Source organism: Rhinopithecus roxellana, chromosome 8 (assembly GCF_007565055.1).
Source record: "Rhinopithecus roxellana isolate Shanxi Qingling chromosome 8, ASM756505v1, whole genome shotgun sequence".
NCBI lineage: Eukaryota > Metazoa > Chordata > Mammalia > Primates > Cercopithecidae > Rhinopithecus > Rhinopithecus roxellana.
In genome coordinates, this window is record NC_044556.1 from 123,338,258 (window position 1) to 123,360,431 (window position 22,174).

The 22,174-nt window shown below is 39.5% G+C and overlaps 1 protein-coding gene and 2 pseudogenes across 5 annotated transcripts in view; all 3 read right to left on the reverse strand.

Moving 5' to 3' along the window:
* The window catches only part of TNFSF4 (TNF superfamily member 4), a 286,979-nt gene that overhangs the window by 180,349 nt on the left and 84,456 nt on the right, over nt 1–22,174 (reverse strand). The gene's annotated exons all lie outside the window — the stretch shown is intronic.
* LOC104665542 lies at nt 3,199–12,362 on the reverse strand (annotated as a pseudogene).
* LOC104665543 lies at nt 13,294–14,921 on the reverse strand (annotated as a pseudogene). The gene has a single exon (XR_004059034.1). The product of XR_004059034.1 is annotated as a T-complex protein 1 subunit alpha pseudogene (transcript).

A 22,174-nucleotide genomic window follows, 5' to 3' on the forward strand; every position in this document is an offset into this window, starting at 1 on the left:
TTTTTTAAAAGTGTCTATTGACAGGTGAAGAATATATGCCCATGAAACAGATACCTTTTCTCTGAAATCTCCTGGCTTCCCATTCTCCTGGATTGTGCCTAATGGAATGAGAGCTGTCAGGACCAAAGTTGCACCTCAGAAGTTGTTTGTCTGACAAGTCACTGCTGACTGTGGCAGAAAAGTCTTTCAAACATTTCCTCCCACTACATGTGGGTTGCAATAGCTAAGCATGTTGCTAAAATAAATATGACAATTTTGAAGAACAAGGACTGCCTTCAAAAGGGATATGGTTAATTCCACTTACCATGCTCAATCTATATTTACCAAAGAGAGCTAGAAATCCTGAGACTAGCTGTGAAGATCCAACCAGCTTGTTGCTTTTATGACCTTGGCTTTTACTGTTGAATTACAAAAGGTGGATAGCTGGGGATAGCAGACTTAGCTATGGTACTGCAAGTGACAGAAACAGGAAGATGTCCAAAGAAATAGAGAACTTAAACAAGAAGCTAAACTGAGGGGCCCTTTGTGGAAAAGAAACTTCAGGGCAGGACTCACTGGGTAGGCAAGGAACCCATTTGTGAGAAATTAGGGGGTGGAAGGGAAGTAATAACCCACATAAATTATTAAAGTCATCATGTGAGCAAGAATAAGGCTGCAAGAAAAGGTGCGAGGCAACACATACCTACACTATGCATTGCTGATAGGCAAAGGGAGCATTTCAGATGGGCTGCTGAGATGAGGTGCCTGAACAGCCCTGTGATGGAAAATGGGCAGAGAAAGTGAAGGGGTTAGCCAAACTAACCATGGGGCATCAGTCCTGGAAAGATAGAGAGATGAAGAAAATTATGTGTACTAGAACTCATCTCGTGCAGCTTACTGAATGTGGTTACAAGGAATAATTTGATAACTTCTTGTGAACGAGGAAGTGGGAGGTGAAATCCCCTTAAAAGCATGCTTGAATAACACCAGATGTTTGTTAAACTGCCTTTTAAAATAGGTGGGTCCAGATGACTGCAGAGGTTTTGATCTGCTGAGTGAGTCTACAAATTTGGACCAGAGCAGAATTGCTTGGGATGACAGAGAAGCAGCAGAGCTCTGCTGTAGAGACCCCGCCTTTCTGCCCTTTTGTCACACATCAATGAGCCACCCTTCTTCATGAGTATGACCAACAACTTATAGGTGGGAGGATCATCTGAAGTCAGGACTTCAAGACCAGAATGGCCAACATGGTGAAACACCATCTCTACTAAAAATACAAAAATTAGCTGGGCATGGTGGCATATGCCTGTAACCCCAGCTACTTAGGAGGCTGAGACAGGAGAATCACTTGAACCTGGAAGGCAGAGGTTGCAGTGGGCCAACATCATACCACTGCACTCTAGCCTGGGTGACAGAGCAAGACTCCATCTCAAAAAAAAAAAAAAGAATGCATAGGTACCACTTTTTTTTCCAAGCAAATAGATAATAAAAGTTTAATTGCTAAAAGGATGGTTGAGATACATATTTACCATGTGACCAGAGGACTGATTCTCACTTTCCTTGGGTCTATGGACTCACTGTTGTGAATTTGATTAAGGTACAAACCTACTCATCAGAAAACTGGCCCCAAAAGCAAAAGTTTACATATAATTTCTGGAGATTCACAGATACTCCAAAATCTATTTAAGGATCCTAAATTAAAAGCTCTAACTATAGAAAGATTTGACATGCCTAGTGGCTAGGTAGCCATGACAATTCATGCTGGATATCTGGATACAATCCTAGAACTCTATCTTGATCAGTTCTAAGAAGGCCATATAAAGGAATTCCTCCAATATGTGGTGAACATGTCCATTAGCACTCTTGGAGTATCTTCTCATATACCATGAGGAAATTCAGTCTTCTTGAGCTTAATTTCTATGTAAGCATGAGAATGGCAAGTAAGTTAAATACTAAATTACTAGTTTTGTCTTAGCATCAATACATTCATGTTCTATTTAGAAAAGCAATTTTGAGAGTTTATAACAAAGAAAGCCTTTGTTAACAGGTATCAGGGGAACCCGCCCCCAATATTTCAAAGTAGGTTCTATTTTCCATAAGTGTCAGCTGGCTGAGAAATAAAGAGAAACAGTACAAAGAGGAATTTTACAGCTGGGCCTCTGGGGGTGACATCACATATCAGTATGACCATGATGCCCACCTGAGTCACAAAACCAGCAAGTTTTTATGAAGGATTTTAAAAGGGTAGTAGGTGTACGAACAGGGAGTAGGTCACAAAGATCATATGTTTCAAAGGGCAAAAGGCAGAACAAAGATCACATGCTTCTGAGGAAACAGGACAAGGGCAAAATCAGAAGTACTGATAAGGGTCTATGTTCAGCTGTGCACGTATTGTCTTGATAAACATCTTAAACAACAGAAAACAAGGTTTGAGAGCAGAGAACCAGTGTGATCACAAATTTACCAGGATGGAGTTTTTTTCCCCATTCTAATAAGCCTGAGGGTACTGCAGGAGACAAGGGCATATTTCAGTCCTTATCTCAACCGCGTAAGACAGACACTCCCAGAGCAGCCGTTTGTAGACCTCCCCCCAGGAATACATTCCTTCCCCAGAGTATTAATTATTAATATTCCTTGCTAGGAAAACAATTTAGCAGTATCTTCCCTACTTGCAAGTCCATTTATAGGCTGTCTGCAAGAAGAAAAATATGGCTCTATTTTGCCTGACCCTGCAGGCAGTCAGACCTTATGGTTGTCTTCCCTTGTTCCCTGAAAACTGCTGTTATTCTGTTCTTTTTCAAGGTGCACTGATTTCATATTGTTCAAACACACGTTTTACAATCAATTTGTACAGTTAACACAATTATCACAGTGGTCCTGAGGTGACATACATCCTCAGCTTACGAAGATAACAGGATTAAGAGATTAAAATAAGACAAGCATAAGAAATTATAAAAGTATTATTTGGGAACTGATAAATGTCCATGAAATCTTGACAATTTATGTTCCTCTGCTGTGGCTCCAGCTGGTCCCTCAGTTCAGGGTCACTGACTTCCCGCAACAAACAGGCTGTTAAGGAAAGTTTCAGTGCTTTCTTTTTTTAAAAAACTGCTTTATTGACTTCAGTAGCAAATTTATAAAAGGTTAACATGGCTTCATCTAGTTGAAATTATGATTCACATCAACATGATAACAATGTGTGTACAGTTCATGTTGCACTCATACTATATGCCTTCTTATTTGTGGTCCAGAAGAATGGCTGTTGCTCTTTCCTTCTTCATCCAGAGTCTTTTTAGTAGCTTTTAATTCCTTCTTCTACTTCTCTACCTTCTGTTTCTCCAACTCAGTTTGGTATTTTCAAACTTTAGTTATTTGGTTGCCTTTTGCCTCCATCCTTTCCACTAATGCCTCCAATTCACATACTAAATTGTCTTTCAGCTCAACAGTTGGCAACTCCTGGGTAAGTTTTGCAAGCTGCTGCTGATTACAGCTCCTGTGTCCAAATTCATCTGTAAACTCTGTAAGACTTCTGACAACTCCTCATTAATGCTGTCAGAGGAGGGAGGTATTACTGACAACTTCTTACTTTTAACACTCGTGAAGATACTTGCTTTGCCAAGGGAACGCTAATGACCAATCATTGCACAAAACTTTACTGTGTTTCTTCATTGGATACAATGCAAGACAAGCTGAACACTGGCTGCCACAGCATAGCTAAGACTTGTGGACTTCCCAGCTACAAACGGCACATCACCCAAGCATAATCTATAATGCACTGGTGCACCAAAATAGTTTCTAGAACTTAGTTTTTCTTGTGGTTTTGACTTTTATAAAAATTCTTCTTGCACTGGGAAAATGTGGACTTGCCTTATCTTCAATGATAAGGCTATTTGTTTCTAGACCAGTCTGTAACTTAGCTCCCTTAGTTTGTATGTGTTTCCTTTCCTGTTCTTCTTCAAAGAGTTTTGCTTCCAACTCTTACATTTTTCTTTCTGCAAGGGCCTGCACTGTGGAAAGTTTGTTATACTCCCATTCAAAAAGATCCAATTTTTCAAGTTGGCTGCAAACATGTCTTTGATTGTGTTGCCATTCTCTTTCTAGGGAATCCTGTTACTCTAAGACAGATATCTTCTCCATTTCTGCATGCTTTATCATATTTCACATGTATTCCAATTGTTTTTCTAAAAGATTACATTTATTTTCTGCAGTTATCAACTGAGATATCAATTCTTGATTGTGCTTTAATTCTTCATTCTTTGAATTCTCCCTTTCCTGTATATCTTCATCCAGTACTTTCTTGGATTCAATTGTTTCTCTAGACAAGGTTTTCACACTTTCTTCTTCTGGAATCCTTTCAAGTTCCAAGCATCAAATCTTACTTTGAAGAATCTTAAGAGCAGAAAATATATCTCTGCTGTTGCTTTATAGATAGGCAAGTATAGTCTTATTTGGGGAGTGTCATAGATGACTATTAAGGAAAGGCTTATCAGATGGATATACTACATATGGAGATGAAGAATGCTGAACTGTACTTCCTTGAGGCCTTGATGATTCAGCTAAGATGTTCGAGAACTGAGAACCAGAAGCAGCAGAGACCAACGCCACCCACGGAGCCTCCACAGGTCCGAGACAGTCTGAGTTCTCATACTCTCCTTCACAACTCGGGAGCTGCCCACCAGGGGTGATCCTAAGCTGAACCCCTGATGGAAAAGGGGAAAGGTGATAGTGCTGGGCTTAGAAAACCCTGCCACACACTGGTGCCACTTTCTTAGTCTGTTGGGGACAACCACATAACTCAATCTGGCCTTAATCATAAATTTAGGGACCATGTGAAAGCCAACCATTTTTTGAAGGACAATTTGGTAATAAATAAGACATTTTTAAACCCAAAGCCTTTGATACAGAAATTTAATTCCTAGGAATCTGATGTCCAGAAACACTCATAAATGTGTACAAAGATATTTTTATGGATTTCAGTTTAGCATTGTTTATAATACGAAAAGAATAAAAATAGCCTAAATGTCTATCTACAGGGGATTAATTTAATTATACTAGATCTATATTTTGCATTTCTTAAGAAGAATAGGTACATATATATATATGTATTGATGTGGAAAGGAGTTCATAACATATTGTTCAAAGAAAAAGAAAAAAGTATTTTATCATCTTGTTTTTGTTATAAGTTAATTTTTTAACTGTAAATGGACATACTTGTACATATATGTAGGGGTGTATGTATATATATATACACATTTTTATATATATTCACAGATGTAAATTTGTATATGCATAGAAAAAATGTGAAGAAAAAAACTCACACCAAATAATAAGCAATGGTTTCCTCTGGGAAACTGGACGGTATTTTTGCTATGTTACTTCTGTATTATAATTTTTAAATAATTTGAACTACCTTTATAATTTTAAAAATCAACAAAAATACTTCTTAAGGGAGTTGAAACTATGTTGCATGTATTTTGTTATCCAATCAGGATTGCATTACAATTAAACTAATTATATTGCTTTAAAGTGTAAGAAAACTGTGTTCGGTATTCTTCGGTCTCTCCCACTCTACAACAAATATAGGGAAATGGGGACATCACATCACTATTATACCACTAACTGTTCAAGGGGATCTAAATGTCATATCAGGCAGGGTGGCAGTCAAGTTTATACAAGTTGCTATTTTAATTACACAATTTTAAGAAAAAAGAATATAAAATTATCAATATAAAATCAGGTATAAGGCTAAATATTTAGAAAAAGAAATCACAAAAAAATAAGTTCAAGAAAGCTAACAAGCTAGGCATAACAGCTCATGCCTCTAACCCCAGCTACTTGGGAGGCTGAGCCCAGGTATTGAGGCTGCAATGAGTTATGATGGCACTGCTGCACTCCAGCCTGGGAAACAATGTGAGACCCTGTCTCAGAAAAAAACAGAAAAAAAGAATGCATCATTCTCAGGTGAGAAGTCACTTGGTGAAAAAGAAAAGAAAACACAAGAAAGCCAACAAACACAACAATGACATAATCCAGAAAAATATCAACTTTTATGGAAGTTGTTATTTTTGGAATACATTTCTATAATACTATTTTCTTATACTTTTTGGCTAGATGCTCTTTAACAAGAATTTTGTAGTATCATTTTCTACAGAGGAAACATTATTTAGCGTTTAGCACAATTTATGGAAATATGTTTTTTATTATTGTCTGTCTCAAAAGGCTTTTTTTTGCTTCAAAATTCATTATTGCTAATGATATGTCAAATGTTTAGGATCATTGTCCTATAATGAGGGGAAATTCTATTAAATGTCTTTCATATATCAACTGCAAAATTTCAGGGCACTTCAAGTTTCTTGTAGAGTGAGTAATTTTAAATGATCATTCATTAACTGATTTGTCATCAATGTCCTCATTGTAGTAGCATTTTGTGAGTTTTAGATTGTTTTTTGTTTGTATGTCATGTCAAATCAGCAAGAAATTTATTTTCCAGTTATGTTCGAATAATTAATTCCTCTTAATTAATCATCAAACAACCTAAGAGTTGATCATTACTTCTGATGAAATTTACCTCTTTCTGTTAATGACATAACTGGGTTTTAGGTAAAATAAATGTTTGGGGGTATGATCTGTATGATGTTTCATATGGAACCACCAAACTTTGTCAGGACAAGATTCATCAAATACACTAAGATCTTTCATAGCATATTGGTATGCATGATATGCAAGTTTACACATATATAGACTCCTTATTTGTAATACTGCTTAAGATTTATGTCTTTTACAGGCAATAACAAATGCTAGCAAAGATGTGGAGAAAAGAGAACGTTTGTACACTGTTGGTGGGAATGTAAATTAGTAAAAACATTATGCAAAACAGTTCCTCAAAAAACTAAAAATAGAGCTACCATATGATCCAGCAATCCAAGTCCTAGTATATACCCAAAAGAAAGGAAATCAGTATATTGAAGAGATATCCGCACCCTCATGTTTATTACAGCATCATTCATGATAGCCAAGATTTGGAAGCCACCTAGTGTCTATCAACAGACGAATGGATAAAGAAAATGTGGTATTAATACATATCCACAATGGAGCACTATTTGGCCATAAAAAAGAATGAAATCCTGTCTTTTGCAACAAGATAGATGGAAGTGAAATAAGTCAGGCACAGAAAGACAAACATTACATGTTCTCACTTATCTATGGGAGCAAAAAGTTAAAATAATTGAATTCATGGAGATAGAGAGTGGAAGGATGGTTACCAGAGACTGGGGAGGGAAGTCCAGGGGCAGGGGCTGAAGGAAAAAATCGCCATTCTCTTATGTCAGGAATTTATTCTTTAGGCAGCATATATAGTTATACTGCATCGTATACTTTTCAAAGAAAATTGTATCAAATCAAATTTATGCAAATTCTTGTGTTTATAGGACATATATATTTTTTAATTTTTGAGTTTCAATTTTTGTGGGTACATATTAAGTGTATATATTTATGGGTTGCATGAGATATTTTGATACAGACATACAGTGCATAATAATCACATCAGGGTAAATAGGGTATCCATTATCTCAAGCATTTATCCTTTGTGTTTCAAACAATCCAATTATACTCCTAAAAATGCTCACTTCCAACCCTACCAACAGAAAGGACTTTTGACAGAGGAGAATTTGTAGTGTTAAGAGTCAGGGGTTTTATGGGGTAAAAATAACTTCTTTTTGCAAATTTTGCGATAACATAAGATCATGTGAACCCACTGCCAGTGTCCCTCTAAGAAGCTCATGCCGGCCGGGCGCGGTGGCTCAAGCCTGTAATCCCAGCACTTTGGGAGGCCGAGACGGGCGGATCACGAGGTCAGGAGATCAAGACCATCCTGGCTCACACGGTGAAACCCCGTCTCTACTAAAAATACAAAAAAAACTAGCCGGGCGACCTGGCGGGCGCCTGTAGTCCCAGCTACTCGGGAGGCTGAGGCAGGAGAATGGCGTGAACCCGGGAGGCGGAGCTTGCAGTGAGCTGAGATCCGGCCACTGCACTCCAGCCTGGGCGACAGAGCGAGACTCCGTCTCAAAAAAAAAAAAAAAAAAAAAAAAAAAAAAAAGAAGCTCATGCCATGAAGGACCCTGAAGTTCAAGCTTCTTTAACTTCATGGAAAACCTGCCTCTGAACATAAGACCCTGCTTAGGAGGACACTCAGGGAAAAAGATCATCAGAACTGTCTAACAATTCCCCAGTGGAACAAAACCCTAATGTGGCCTATGAGGTCCTGCCTCCTTCACCTACACCTGTCTCTACAGCATCTCAGATTGACAGGTGAAGCCAGCTGGACTTGCTGGGTCGAGTGGGGACTTGGGGAACTTCTCTGTCTTACAAGAGTATTGTAAAATGCACCAATCAGCACTCTGTTGCTAGGATTGTAAAATGTACCAATCAGCACTCTGTAGCTAGCAAGGGGATTGTAAAATGCACCAATCAGTGCTCTGTAAAATGCACCAATCAATGCTCTGTAAAATGCACCAATCAGCAGGATCCTAAAAGTAGACAATCGCAGGGAGGATTGAAAAAAGGCACTCTGATAGGACAAAAATGGAACATGGGAGGGGACAAATAAGGGAATAAAAGTTGGCCACTCTCATTCAGCAGTGGCAACTCACTCAGGTCCCCTTCCACACCGTAGAAACTTTGTTTAACCATTGAGGGCCAGGAAATCGACTTCCTCCTGGACACTGGCACGGCCTTCTCCTGTCCCAGACGACTGTCCTTAAGGTCTGCTACTATCCAAGGAATCCTGGGAAAGCCTGTAACCACATATTTCTCCCACCTCCTCAGTTGTAACTGGGAGACTTTGCTCTTTTCACATGTCCTTCTTGTTATGCCTGAAAGCCCCACACCCTTATTAGGGAGGGATATATTAGCCAAAGCTGGAGCTATTATCTACATGAATATGGGGAAAAAGTTACCCATTCGTAGTCCCCTGCTTGAGGAGGGAATCAACCCTGAAGTCTGGGCATTGGAAGGACAATTTTGAAGGGCAAAAAATGCCCATCCAGTCCAAGTCAGGCTAAAAGACTCCATCAGTGTAACTACACCCTACAACTTCAAGCCCCAACTGATCATAGTAACTTCTGAGTCACCCCAACAGCTCCATTCAGATGGCTTATCTGCTTCTCAGGGCCTCCAAAAATCATCACCTCCTCCCTGCTTAACAAACAGTCCAGGTTTTGTAATGGCAAACATACTCCATGCATGACCATTCACCCCTGGACACCCCCTGCAGCAGCATCCCCACCACTACTGAATGCCTCCTCACGCCCTCTCTCAATCACTCTCTCAAATGGTTCCTAGTAGATACAAAACGATTTTTTCTCCAATGGGAAAATAGAACACAGGGAGCCACTCAGTTTTCTCCCAACACTCCTTCTGAGTCGCTCACTGGAGCTACCTTGGCAAGTACACTAGGAGTATGGGAAAATGAAAACCACAAACTCACACACCTTTTTAACATACACAACCAGTTCTGTCTATCCAGCCAAGGTATATTCTTCTTATGTAGAACTTCAACTTATATCTGCCTCCCCATTAACTGGACAGGCACCTGCACCTTAGTTTTTCTAAGTCCTAACATTAACATTGCCCAAGGAGATCAGGCCCTATCAGTACCCCTCAAAGCTCAAGTCCATCAGCGCAGAGCCATACAACGAATACCCCTACTTATAGGGTTAGGAATGGCTACTGCTACAGGAACTGGAATAGCCAGTTTATCTACTTCATTATCCTGCTACCACACACTCTCAAAGGATTTCTCAGACAATTTGCAAGAAATAATGAAATCTATCCTTACTTAACAATCCCAAATAGACTCTTTGGCAGCAGTGACTCCAAAACTGCTGAGGCCTAGACCTCCTCATTGCTGAGAAAGGAGGACTCTGCACCTTCTTAGTGAAAGAGTATTGTTTTTACTCTAACCAGTCAGGGATAGTACAAGATGCCACCCAGCATTTGCATGAAAAGGCTTCTGAAATCAGACAACGCTTTTCAAACTCTTATACCAATCTCTGGAGTCTCGCCTTTCTAGGTCCTGTGACATCCACCTTGCTATTACTCGCCTTCAGGCCCTGTATTTTTAACCTCCTTGTCAAATGTGTTTCCTCTAGGATCAAGGCCATCAAGCTACAGATGGTCTTACAAATGGAACTCCAAATGAGCTCAACTCACAACTTCTACCGAGGACCCCTGGACCGACCCACTGGCCCTTTCACTGACCTAAAGAGTTCCCCTCTGGTGGACACTACAATTGCATGGCCCCTTCTTCACCCCATCCAACAGGAAGTAGCTAGAGCAGTCATCGCCCAATTCCCAACAGCAGTTGGGATGTCCTGTTTAGAAGGGAGATTGAGAGGTGAAGCCAGCTGGGCTTCTGGGTCAGGTGGGGACTCAGAGAACTTTTCTGTCTAGCTAAAGAATTGTAAACACACCAATCAGCACTCTGTGTCTAGCTAAAAGTTTGTAAACACACCAATCAGCACTCTGTAAAATGGACCAATCAGCAGGACGTGGGTGGGGCCAAATAAGGGAATAAAAGCTGGTCACCCAAGCCAGCAGTGGCAACCTGCTCACTGCAAAGGTCTGTGGCTTCACTCCTGAAGTCAAGCTAGACCACGAACCCACCAGAAGAAAGAAACTCCGGACACATCTGAAGGAACAAACTCTGGACACACCATCTTTAAGAACTGTAACACTCGCCATGAAGGTCTGCGGCTTCATTCTGGAAGTCAGTGAGACCAAGAACCCACTGGATGGAATCAATTCCAGACACATTAGGAGAAATACCTAATGTAGATGACAGGTTGATTGGTGCAGCAAACCACCATGGCAAGTGTATACCTATGTAACAAACCTGCACGTTCTGCACCTGTACCCAGAACTTAAAGTATAAATTTAAAAAAATACCATGAGAAAGAAAAGTCTTCCCCAGATGATTCCAGGGTGCAGCTAGAACTAGGACCTTTAACCTACAGTGTTCCTCTTCAAATACCTGACTGATTCCTATTCTTTTTCACATCCCACAGTGATCAGCATTTCCTAAGGTGGACCTTTCCCTGCCTGCCTGGACTATGTCCTATCTACCATATCACCTACCCTCAGAGCCACCATGCACCACCCCTTCATGATTGTAATAGCTAGCATTTATCAAGGCCTTAATATGTGCAGGGCACCATTCTAAGAGATTTACTGTTTTCATGCACAAAAAAAGTGTCTCAAAATTAAGAAGTGAGTAGCTGAAATTCTGCATCTTTGCAGAACAAAATCAATGGCAATTACCTTTTCAAAGAACAAATTTGAGGTCTGGTACTCAGCTTGGGATCTCTTTTTGACACCGTTTCATGCCTTCATCTTAGTTATCCCCAAAATAGGTTGGGGGATGAAATCTTGTCATTCCAATTATTAGGTGCAGGAGGTCAGGAGTGGCGGGAACTAATTAGCTGTTAGTGAGTAGAAACTAAGGATGTAACTAAACATCTTACAATGTTGCTAAACACCTTACAGACCCTGCCACAAACGAAGAATTCTTTGCCCAAAATAGCAATCAAGTGCTGAGGTTGAAAAACTCTATCTACTTAAATAAAAGTGCATGTGTTCAGTGCAGAGAAATAGGACTTTACATCAGTAATGTTTATTAAGTAGAGGTAGTAGACCAACCAAATTTTGTGAATAGCTTCTTCAGTGAGGTATCATTTAAACCCAGATCCATTAACATTTTTAAAATTTTACTTTATCATACTTAAACAAAAAGGAGAGCAAAAAGGAAAAAGCTGATTTTTCTGTCTGTGGTTTGTATAGCTTGGGCTTCATTCATTCACAGTATTGAAGATTACTTCATTTCCTTTTCAGATTCTGGAAAGAGACATTGTGGTTTTGGGAATAACTGTCTGAACATTAAACCAGTTATTCGCAGGAAGAATAGAACAATGATCTGAATAAGAAAATCTCGAATTCCCACAGAGAATTAAGCAATTTAATCATACTGTAGATTTTTTTTTTTTTTTTTTTTTTTTTTTTTTTTTCCAGAACAACGGTGTTAAAACAGATTCTTAAAAGAGGCAACTTATGGGGAAAACCAGAGACTGGGACCGCAGGGGCAGAGATTCAAGTCCTCGATCAATCATTTCTCAGCTATGTCGTCATGAGCATGTTATTTACCCCTTCAGAACTGTTTCCAATTGTATAAAATGAGGATCAAAATGCCTACCACTCAGGACTAATTTGAGGATTTAATGAGGTGATATTAATAAATCAACTGGCACACAGTAGAAAAATATCAAGTGACAACTTATGTTGTTATCCTCGTCATCATCATGACCATCATCAACTTCTTTACCCCCCATTTTCTGGTAGGCATGGAGATACTAGCCACTTCATGTAAGTCAAAGCGAGAAGAAAATGAGTTGATGCATTTGACACTGCTTACACATAACTGGCTTTCAGTACATTCATTCATTGAATAAATATTGCATGCTAAAGGGTGTGAGGAACTGCTCCATCAGTGTAAAGATCAGCAAATATCCCTGCCCTGGTGATACTTACATTTTAGAAGAAGGAGATAGAAAATAAATGATAAACACAATAAATAAAGTAGCATATTAGAAGATGATAAGCACTATGGAAAAAAATAAAAAATACAGTAGAGTAAATGAGATCAGGAGAAGCAGGTCAAGGTTAGCCCCACTAAAAATAAACATTTGTGTGTTAGGGGGAGAACAAAGGTTGTTAAAGGTATTCCCAAGAGCAGTAAACAGTATTGCTCTCACCTTCTTTAGAGTTACTATAGTAGCTCTAAAGCAAAAAAACACATTTATTTTATAAAAAGCACCGAATTCTAGGAACCATCCTTGCCCTCACCCACCACATGATTCCCTTCATGACCCTGATCCCCTCTTCCAGCAGCAGAGCATATGCAGTGGTCTTCCCTCGAAAGTACACAAACCAGTGGTGTTCCCTGACAATCTACTAAGGAGTCTGGAAGTGCTCTGGCAAATTTAGAGAAAAAAGTGATGGAATAAATTTTTAATATACAACTGACAGAAATTTTGCCATATTCTTTTTTTCAAATGTTCCAACAAGGTGCATGTACACTATAAGGGCTGCACATGTCATGTCACTGCTACTAACAATCAATCAACTGAGACCCATTTTTTTCTCATGAATATGTTCTTATATTTATGTGCTACTACTTACCTATGTTAAATATAATTTTTTTTTTACAGCTTGTTGTACTTTAGTGTGTAATACTTAACTCAAGGTACAAGATAATTGCATTTAACATTGTTATAAATAAAAGAGACATCAGATCAATCATTAAGGGCTCCAGAGTGAACAGCATCTTCATAACTTCCATGTTTATCATCTTTACTTTCTGGATGTAATTTAATGAGATCATCAATTCAAAGAATGGTAATTGCAGCTTCTGTTACAAATTTCAAACTCTTAACTTTAACTATGGTTGGTTCAAACACCCCTGCTTGTTTGTTGTCTCAAGGTTTACCATTGCTCAAATCAAGACCAATCCATTTAGATTTTTACGTTCTGGGTTAACCTGAGCCTCATTATGAAAAACTCTTAATTTTGCAACCAGATCTGTGGAGTCCTGGGCAGCATTAACTGCTAGTGTATTGGGAATAACAAGAAGTGATCTTGCAAACTCTGCAATAGCAAGCTGTTCCTGAGACCCCATGCTGGTTGCATAGTTTTCAAGGTATATGGAAAGGGTTGCTTCTACAGCACCTCCACCAGGAACCACGGATTTTGACTCCAAAACTCTCTTCACTACACAAAGTGTATCATGTAAAGAGCACTCCATCTCATCACACATGAAATCATTTGCCCCACGTAAGATAATCGATGCAGATGTATGAGCCTTGGTGTTTTTGATTAAGATCAGCTCATCATCACAAATTCTCTCCTGTACCACTTCTTCTGCCTGTCCTAACATTGCAGCTTCAAAAGTTTCTTCACCTTCCAAATTGGCCAGGGTTGACAGAATAGTTGCTCCAGAAGCTTTCGTAATGTGTTTAAGGTCCCTTTTTAAAACTCTTCTAACTGCCATAGCACCAGCCTCCACAAAATACTTCAGACACATATCATCAATTCCACCAATGGTTAGAATAAAATTGGTACCAGTCGCCAGGATCTTCTGAATTCTCTCCTTGGTGATATCTGATTCTCTCTAATTTGGTCCAGTTTTCCAGGGTCTGTAATGACTACCTGTACACCAAGCTTTGTTTTTGTTTTTTGCAGGCTGAAGTCAAGGCAGGCAATTTTTGCATTTACGATTCTCTTGGGCATGCCCTGGGATCCCACCACACAGTTGAGTGCATAGCCACTGATGAGCATACTCTCCATTTGAATTCTCCCATGGGTTTTCAAAATATTAACAGAATTGACTGGATAGCATGGCTGGCCTCTTGTGTCTGTGCATTTAATAGCAAGTATAGCATCTACTACCATGTTAGCAAAGAAATCACCATTTATTCCAATGATTTTGGAAGACATGGATGTCTTAGCAGCATTAATCAGGCAATCTCTTCCCAGTTCGTCTCTGTTAACAATTAGGTTTTCATTGATATAACACACTGCTTCCTTGCAAGCAAGTCGATAGCCACTAATAACTGATGTGGGATGAATTTTCTGTCTGACTAATTCATCTGTATTTTTTAGGAGTTTTGCGGCAATAATAACCACTGACGTAGTTCCATCTCCAACTTCTTTGTCTTGCAGATCAGCCAGCTCACAAAGAACTTTAGCTGCAGGATGTTCAACTTCCAGTAACTTCAGGATGGTTGCACCATCGTTAGTAATGGTTACATCACCAATATCATCCACAAGCATTTTATCCAAGCCAACTGGACCAAGAGAACTTTTTACAATATTGGCAATGGAAGCTGCAGCCATAATAGGAGTCTAAATGGGGCAGACACTGTGGCTCACATCTGTAATCCCAACACTGAGATGCCGAGGCAGGAGGATAGCTTGATGCCAGGAGTTCGAGACCCCTTTGGGCAACACAGCCAAACCCATTCATTCCGGTAGCGGATCGCTTCCCCAGTGCTGCGGTCACCGTACACGGACAAAGCCCCTCCATCTTCGCGGCAATGATACACGTCGAATTCTGCTCACACTGTGAGCAACCAGTATCGCGGCCCCTGGCCGACCACAGCAGTGGCTGTGACGGCCTGGAGCGTACCCGAGTGGTGCCCCAGGAGCTGCTGGGTAACACTGCCCTACCGGCTTCCCAGCTGCCCCAGCCGGAAATATAAATTTTTATTATTTCTATTCTGCTGCCTTATATCCCAATTCACAAAAATGGGTATATAGTTCAAATCTGGTTCTAGTGTAGTCATAGTGCTGAAATCACCATTATAAATTATATACTCAAAATAACTGGAAGCATAAATAGCAGACAGGACTCTAGTACTAATTTTTTAAGTAAATCTGCATTTGCTGGGATAAGTGACTCTGTGAGTAAAATGATTTTTCCCACACAGCTAAAAGTGGAAAGTATAAACAGGAAGTAGGACAATGAATCCTTTATCCAAACAATGAATTTTATTGGGTTCTTGATGCATTTATCTCTGGCCCTAATGATGTCAATTATTATGAAATTTTACCAACTAGTGGCAGGAGGTCATCAAAACTTTTCCAACAATCTCCAAACACCAGTGAATTGTTTTCATAACAAGGGCAAATAATGCCTTCCAGGAAGAAAGCATTATTTTAACCCTAAAGACAGAGAAAAGAAAAAACTATAAGAAATATTATTCAAAGTTGCAACCCTCTTAGCAAAAAATAGGTGCAGGTCACACTATAGCTAAAAAAGTTAATAACAGCCACAACATTAGTGATGATGTTATACGCGGAGAAAAAGCAGAGCGAGTCATTGACACAATTTCTGTAATGTTAGGGGCACCCAGCAGCAATTATTATTACGTGAACAAGCTAGTAGAGATTTTGTTACGCCTGTAATCCCAGCACTTTGGGAGGCCGAGGCAGGTGGATCACTTGCGCACAGGAGTTCGAGACCAGCCTGGCCAACATGGCGAAACCCTGTCTCTACTAAAAAATACAAAAACTAGCCAGGCGTGGTGGCACATGCTTGTAATCCCAGTTTCTTGGGAGGTTGAGGTACGAGAATTGCTCAAACGTGGGAGATGGAGGTTGCAGTGAGCCATGATGATCATGCTGCTGCACTGCAGCCTGGACAACAGAGCAAGACTCTGTCTCAGAAAAAAAAAGAATTTATCATCAGAAGGGTAGCAAAACTTAAAGATTTGGAAAATTCTCACCTGGTCATGTAAAGAATGAAAAGGTGTATTAGGAAGAGAACACTAGCGTATGGCCAGGTCACCGTTTGATAACGATATTAGCATAGATGGACAGAAGTCAAATGTTATTCATCAAGACAAAGCAAGAAGGACCCTGGGGTATTTCAGAGATCTTCAAAGCTGCCACTTGCATCACAGGCCCAGAGTGTCCATAGGCCTCGAGGACCTTTAGAGCAGAACAGTGGCAAATGAGGGGCTTGTGGGACCTTGGGGCTCATGCTCAGGGCTACCTCAAGTCTCTGTTTCCCACATTCTGGTGCAGTGCTCTTCAACTGCCCTAGCTGTGGCTCAAGTGGGCCCAGAGGTGGCTTAGACCACTGCTCTAGAAGGCACAAGTGGTAAACATTGGCAGTGTCTGTGCCTGTCAACTCTAAAAGTGCACAGAGTGTAAGAGCTATAGAGGCACAGCTACCTCCACCTAGATTTCAAAGGATGCCACAGAAAGCCTCAAGGCCCAGACAGAGAACAGCTACCACAGAAATGCCACAACCAAGGCAATGCCCAATAGAGTTGTGGGGTCAGAGCCACTGCAGAGAGCCCTCATTAAGGCAATGCCTAGTAGAGCCATGGGAGTGGGGCCACAGCAGAGAGTCCCCACTAGGTCAATGTCCAGAGAGCCATGGGGTTGGGACCACTACAGAGAGCCCCCAGTGGGGTAACGCATAGTGGGATCAGGGCTGCCCCTGAGACCTGTAGAGCCATCAGCATGAAACATCAGCCTGAGAGAGCTGCAGGCATCTGATTCCAACTCCAAGAGCAGTTGTGTGGGCTGCACCCTGTGAAGTCATGGGGATGGACCTGCCTGAAGCCTTGGGAGCCCAATCCCCACCCCAGTGTGTCCAGAAGGCAGGATATGGAGTCAATTATTGTTCTCAAGCCTCAAGATTTAATGTTGTTTGTCTTATGGGGTTTTGAACTTTTTTGGGGCCTATTACTCCTCCCTTCTTTCCTATTTCTTCCTTTGGGAATGGAAATGTCTGTCTGTCTTGTATTTTGGAGACACCTAACTTGATTGAGTTCACAGGTTTACCGCTGGAAAGCAATTTGCCTCAGGATGAAATACACCTTTGATTCTCAGCCATGTTTGACATTGATGATACTTAGATGAGGCTCTGAACTTAAGACTTTTGAGTTGGCGCTGGAATGAGTTAAGACATGTGGGCTATCAGGATGGAATGAAGGTATTTTGTATGTGAGAAGGACATGAATTTTGGAGAACCAGCAATGAAATGCTGTGATTTGTATGTTTGTGTTCCCTTCAAAATTCATGTTGAAACTGAATCCCCAATGCAACAGTATTAAGAGAACATTTAGGAGGTGATTAGGCAATGAGGGCTCTCCCATCTTGGATGGGACTAATAATAAAAGGGCTGGAGGGAATGGCCAATCTTTTCCCCATATGAGGACACAGCATTCAAGGTACCATCTTGGAAGGAGAGCAGCCCTCACCAGACACTGAACTTGCCAGCACCTTGATCTTCAACTTCCCAGCCTCCAGAACCGTAAGAAATAAATTTCTATTATTTATAAGCTACCCAGTCATAGGTATTTTGTTATAGAAGCAAAGATGCATGAAGGCAGGGGGAACATGCTAATGTTTTTGAAAGACAGGTTAAGAGATTCTTTCCTGAAACTGATAGTCAGTTGAGATCATTGCTGTGTTTTCAAGTGCCTCAGTCAGCTGTATGTTCAGAGTCCTAACTAGCCTGAAATTATCCCTCAGGACTAGAATATCAGGTTTTTAGAGCTGAGGAGAAGATATTTTTAAATTTGTAATTAAAATATGGTAGAAAATTGTTCATTAACCATTAACTTTATTCACATATCAAGAAAAGAAACCTATTTCATATTACTGAGCATATTTTAAAGCCATAAAACACCTTATTCTCATGCTAAAAAATGATTTTCAGAATTGAATGAAAGTGAAGAATGGATTAGAAAACCATTCAGAGTCCAGTTTTTGAGAGTGATGTGCTTTAGAATTGGACATTCTGAGATTCTAATGGTTGCATGATACTTGACAATTTACTGAACTTCTCTAAGTTTGTTTTCTCTTTTGTAAAGTGAAGAAAATAATAACACCTTTCACATTGGCTCAAAAAAAGATTAAACAAGAGAAAACATGTAGAATTCTTGACACGTTGCCTGGCATGTAGTAAGCACTCAATAAATGCTATATATAATAAATAGCTATATATTAGTTTCCCTTTGGAAAGCTGGAGATAGTACTACTGACATCAAAACTGTGGTACACCTGTTCTGTACCAATCTCCAATTGCTTTTCTTTTTGCCTTCCAGAAAGCCTGGAAGAGAGCACCTTTTATGCATGTTATGTATGTTTGTGTCTATGTACTTTGCATGTATTTTTGACACAGTGGCCCATGCACAAGGTATAGAATTCAAACAGATTTTATACAGTAGCATTTCTGAAAGTATAGTCCAGGGCCCTTACAGGGTTACCAAGACCCTTTCCATGGGTCCACAAGATGAAAGTATGTCCATAATAAGGCTAAGATGCAATTTGCCTTTTTCACACTAATTCTCTCAAAATTGCACGATAATGTTCTTCAGAGGCACCATGATGTGTGATATCACAAAGGACTGGGTGCAGCAGCAAACGTGAGGATCCAGCTGTCTCTCCTAATCCAGACATTAAAGAGATTTATAAAAATATCAAACAATGCCACTCTTTTCACTAGTATTTGTTTTACAAAATATAGTTATTTTTCACGTAAAATGTTATGTTAACAAATAATGGGTTTACTATTTCTATTTTTAATGAATCTGTAAATACATATTTTTCAAATTTCTGTGTTAATTTCTAATACACTATTGATAGGAATTTTACTCACATAAACAAAAATTCTTGGGGCTCTGTAGTGACTCTTAAGAGTTAAAGGAGCCCTGAAACTAAAAAGTTTCAGAACTACTGACATATAATGAGAAACAAGCCTCTCTCCCATTCCTAACTGTCCCCTAGGCATACAGTTTCCCCTTTAGAGGCAACCATTGTTACCAGTTTCCTGTATGTTACATGCATATATAATTATGTGCATTACATATTTTTTCTTTTTACAAATGGTAGTATATTATGTACACTAACTGAGAATTTTAAAATAGGAAAAACTAAAGTTATCATCATTTAATTACACTTTCCAACTCTTCCTTTTGCTATACACTCTTGAAAACAGGCTGCATGTTTTCCCTTCCAAATATTACTGAGGCGCTCGGGACACTCACATTTCTTTAGATATCTATCGGCCAATGATAGGGTAAGAGAAATCAACATCATGTCTATGACTACCAGAAAATTTCATTTTCACTTTTCTTAACATCACTTTATCTTTGAGCTAATAAAATAGTTCTAAATATATTCAATACCTAAATAATTCTCTCCTCTTTCAGAGTCTGAAATCCATTCTCATTATCTCTTTTTCCTTTTTTTCTTTCTTGTTACTCCTCTGAGATCCCCCACAAATGAGATCTCCCATTTTTGCCATCTATATACAAGAGTTACAGTGAAGGGCCTCCACATACACATATACAAAAACATAAAAGCAAGCCTGACTTTATAATATAGCATGGATCAGAACAGAAATGTGTAAAAGTCACCTTAGAGAATGAAGATCTTCTAGTCCAATATAACCCAAAGAGATGTATTCATTTATCCAAAGAAAGAATCTCCTTTTAATTATTTCTGGTGCACTATTCTTTATTCATAAGCTTTCTAACTTACTGATTTTAACTTTCTAAGTTGCCGATTCTCTTTTTAGCTTCATCTAATCTGCTATATAACTCTTCCTTTGAGTTTCTAGTGTCAATGACTACTATATTGTTCTAGAAGTTCTATTTGATTCTTTTTTCAAATCTACCTAGCTTTTCTGTTTGTCGAGCTTTGTTTCTCTTTTTTTTACTCCTTCATTGATATATTTATTCATTTTGAACATAGCTATTTTAAAGACTTGAATAATCCCAATATCTGAAATTCCTAGCAGTTAATTCTGTGGATGTTTTGTAGGGCCTGGGTTAAGGGTAACTCCTTCCAGAGAGATTCTGCATTTGCTACTACCAGATATCCAAAGATTTACATGTATGGTAATTTCTTCATTTGGATGTTATTAGAGCATGTGGACAACACAAATATGAACCTCAAAACGGTGTGAGAGTACTAGTATTCATTCATTAAGAAACACTTTTCTTCAGGTCAGTGTCCAGCCAAAAGTAGTCATTTTCTAGTTCTCCCTGTTCACTACTGTTGCTGCCTTTGTAGATCTCTATGCATTGGCATTTCAATTTCATTTCCACTGAACCTAAGGCCTTGTGAAGCATTAAATCCCAAGCATTTGAGACCTACAACCTTTTCAAGTTTTCATTTTACCCTCAAGTTTTGGCCCTGGGATTTTTCCTTTCTTTCTTATAAATTTGACTATGCATTGAAAAGGATACTTGTTGTACTTTGTCTGGCACTTCTGAGTGTTTTGCACTGGAAGAGGTGTAATGGATAATCTAGTCCACCATATTGCATGAAATGGAAGTACTCATTATTCTTTGTTGTTCAAGTGTAGGTCACCTAAGACAAAACCAAATTTATCCTCCAAATTATTTTCTCTTCTCAAACCTAAATCACTGTATTTCTTCAACTTCGTAAGCAAGTGGAAAGACAGAATACATTATCAATTGTATTATTAGCAACTTAATTTCAACATTCTTCTTCTTCTTCTTCTTCTTTTTTTTTTTTTTTTTTTTAGATAGAGTTTCGCTCTTGTTGCCCAGGCTGGAGTGCAATGGCGCAATCTCCACTCACTGCAATGTCTGCCTCCTGGGTTCAAGCGATTCTCCTGCCTCAGCCTCCTGAGCAGCTGGGATTACAGGTGCCTGCCACCACTCCAGGCTAATGTTTGTATTTTTAGTAGACACAGGGTTTCACCATGTTGGCCAGGCTGGTCTCGAAATCCTGACCTCAGGTGATCCTCCTGCCTCAGCCTCCCAAATTGCTGGGATTACAGGTGAGAGCCACTGCGCCCAGTCTTCAACATTCTTCTTTTATGAAAAACTATAAATTATGAAACTGGTCATGTTTTCCTCTTGCTTAATAAAGTGTGCATCACTACAGCAGACATGTTGAAAATCCTTATTCAACATTTCTATTCTCAGCCTTCAGACAATCATGCTATCAGCGCATTCTTGCTCTGGTCCTTCCCCTATGCAGCACCCCACTTTATGGTCCACTCCTTCTCCCTCTCCGTGTCCCTATGCATCCCTATCTCCAGCTTCAAATTTCTCTCTCTTTCTGTCTCTCTCTTTCTCTCTCTCTCGTGCACACTAGATTAGCTCTCTCTCTGATTATTTCCAAATGAATATATATAAATTCATCATATGTATGGCTTTCCCATTAGCATAGTCTATCTTCCTTAGAAAGCAAAAAAAAAAACAAAACAAAAACAAAAAAAGATTTTCCAATATTGACTCAGCCCTATATTCTCAAGACTAGTTACCATCACCCTTAAGTTCCTTAGGAGGTCTTAGGCTGACACTGAATTCACTGTGACCCTGTTTATACTTGGTCTTGAGCTAGTAAATCATCTTCCTCTCTGCCCACTCCCTGAGAAAGTCAGTTTTATCTCCCTCTTCCTACATTTCTGATTCCTCCTCGATCTAAATTAGTCTAGCCCTGCCACTCTGCCAGCTGGACAGTCTAAACTAACCTCTAAATGGAGGTTAGGATAACTAGCAATTACCATGAAATATATGTGGCAATCAGTGGCCTGACACTCAGAGATCTCTAACTCAGACTTACAGACCATGGAGCCTTCAAGGAC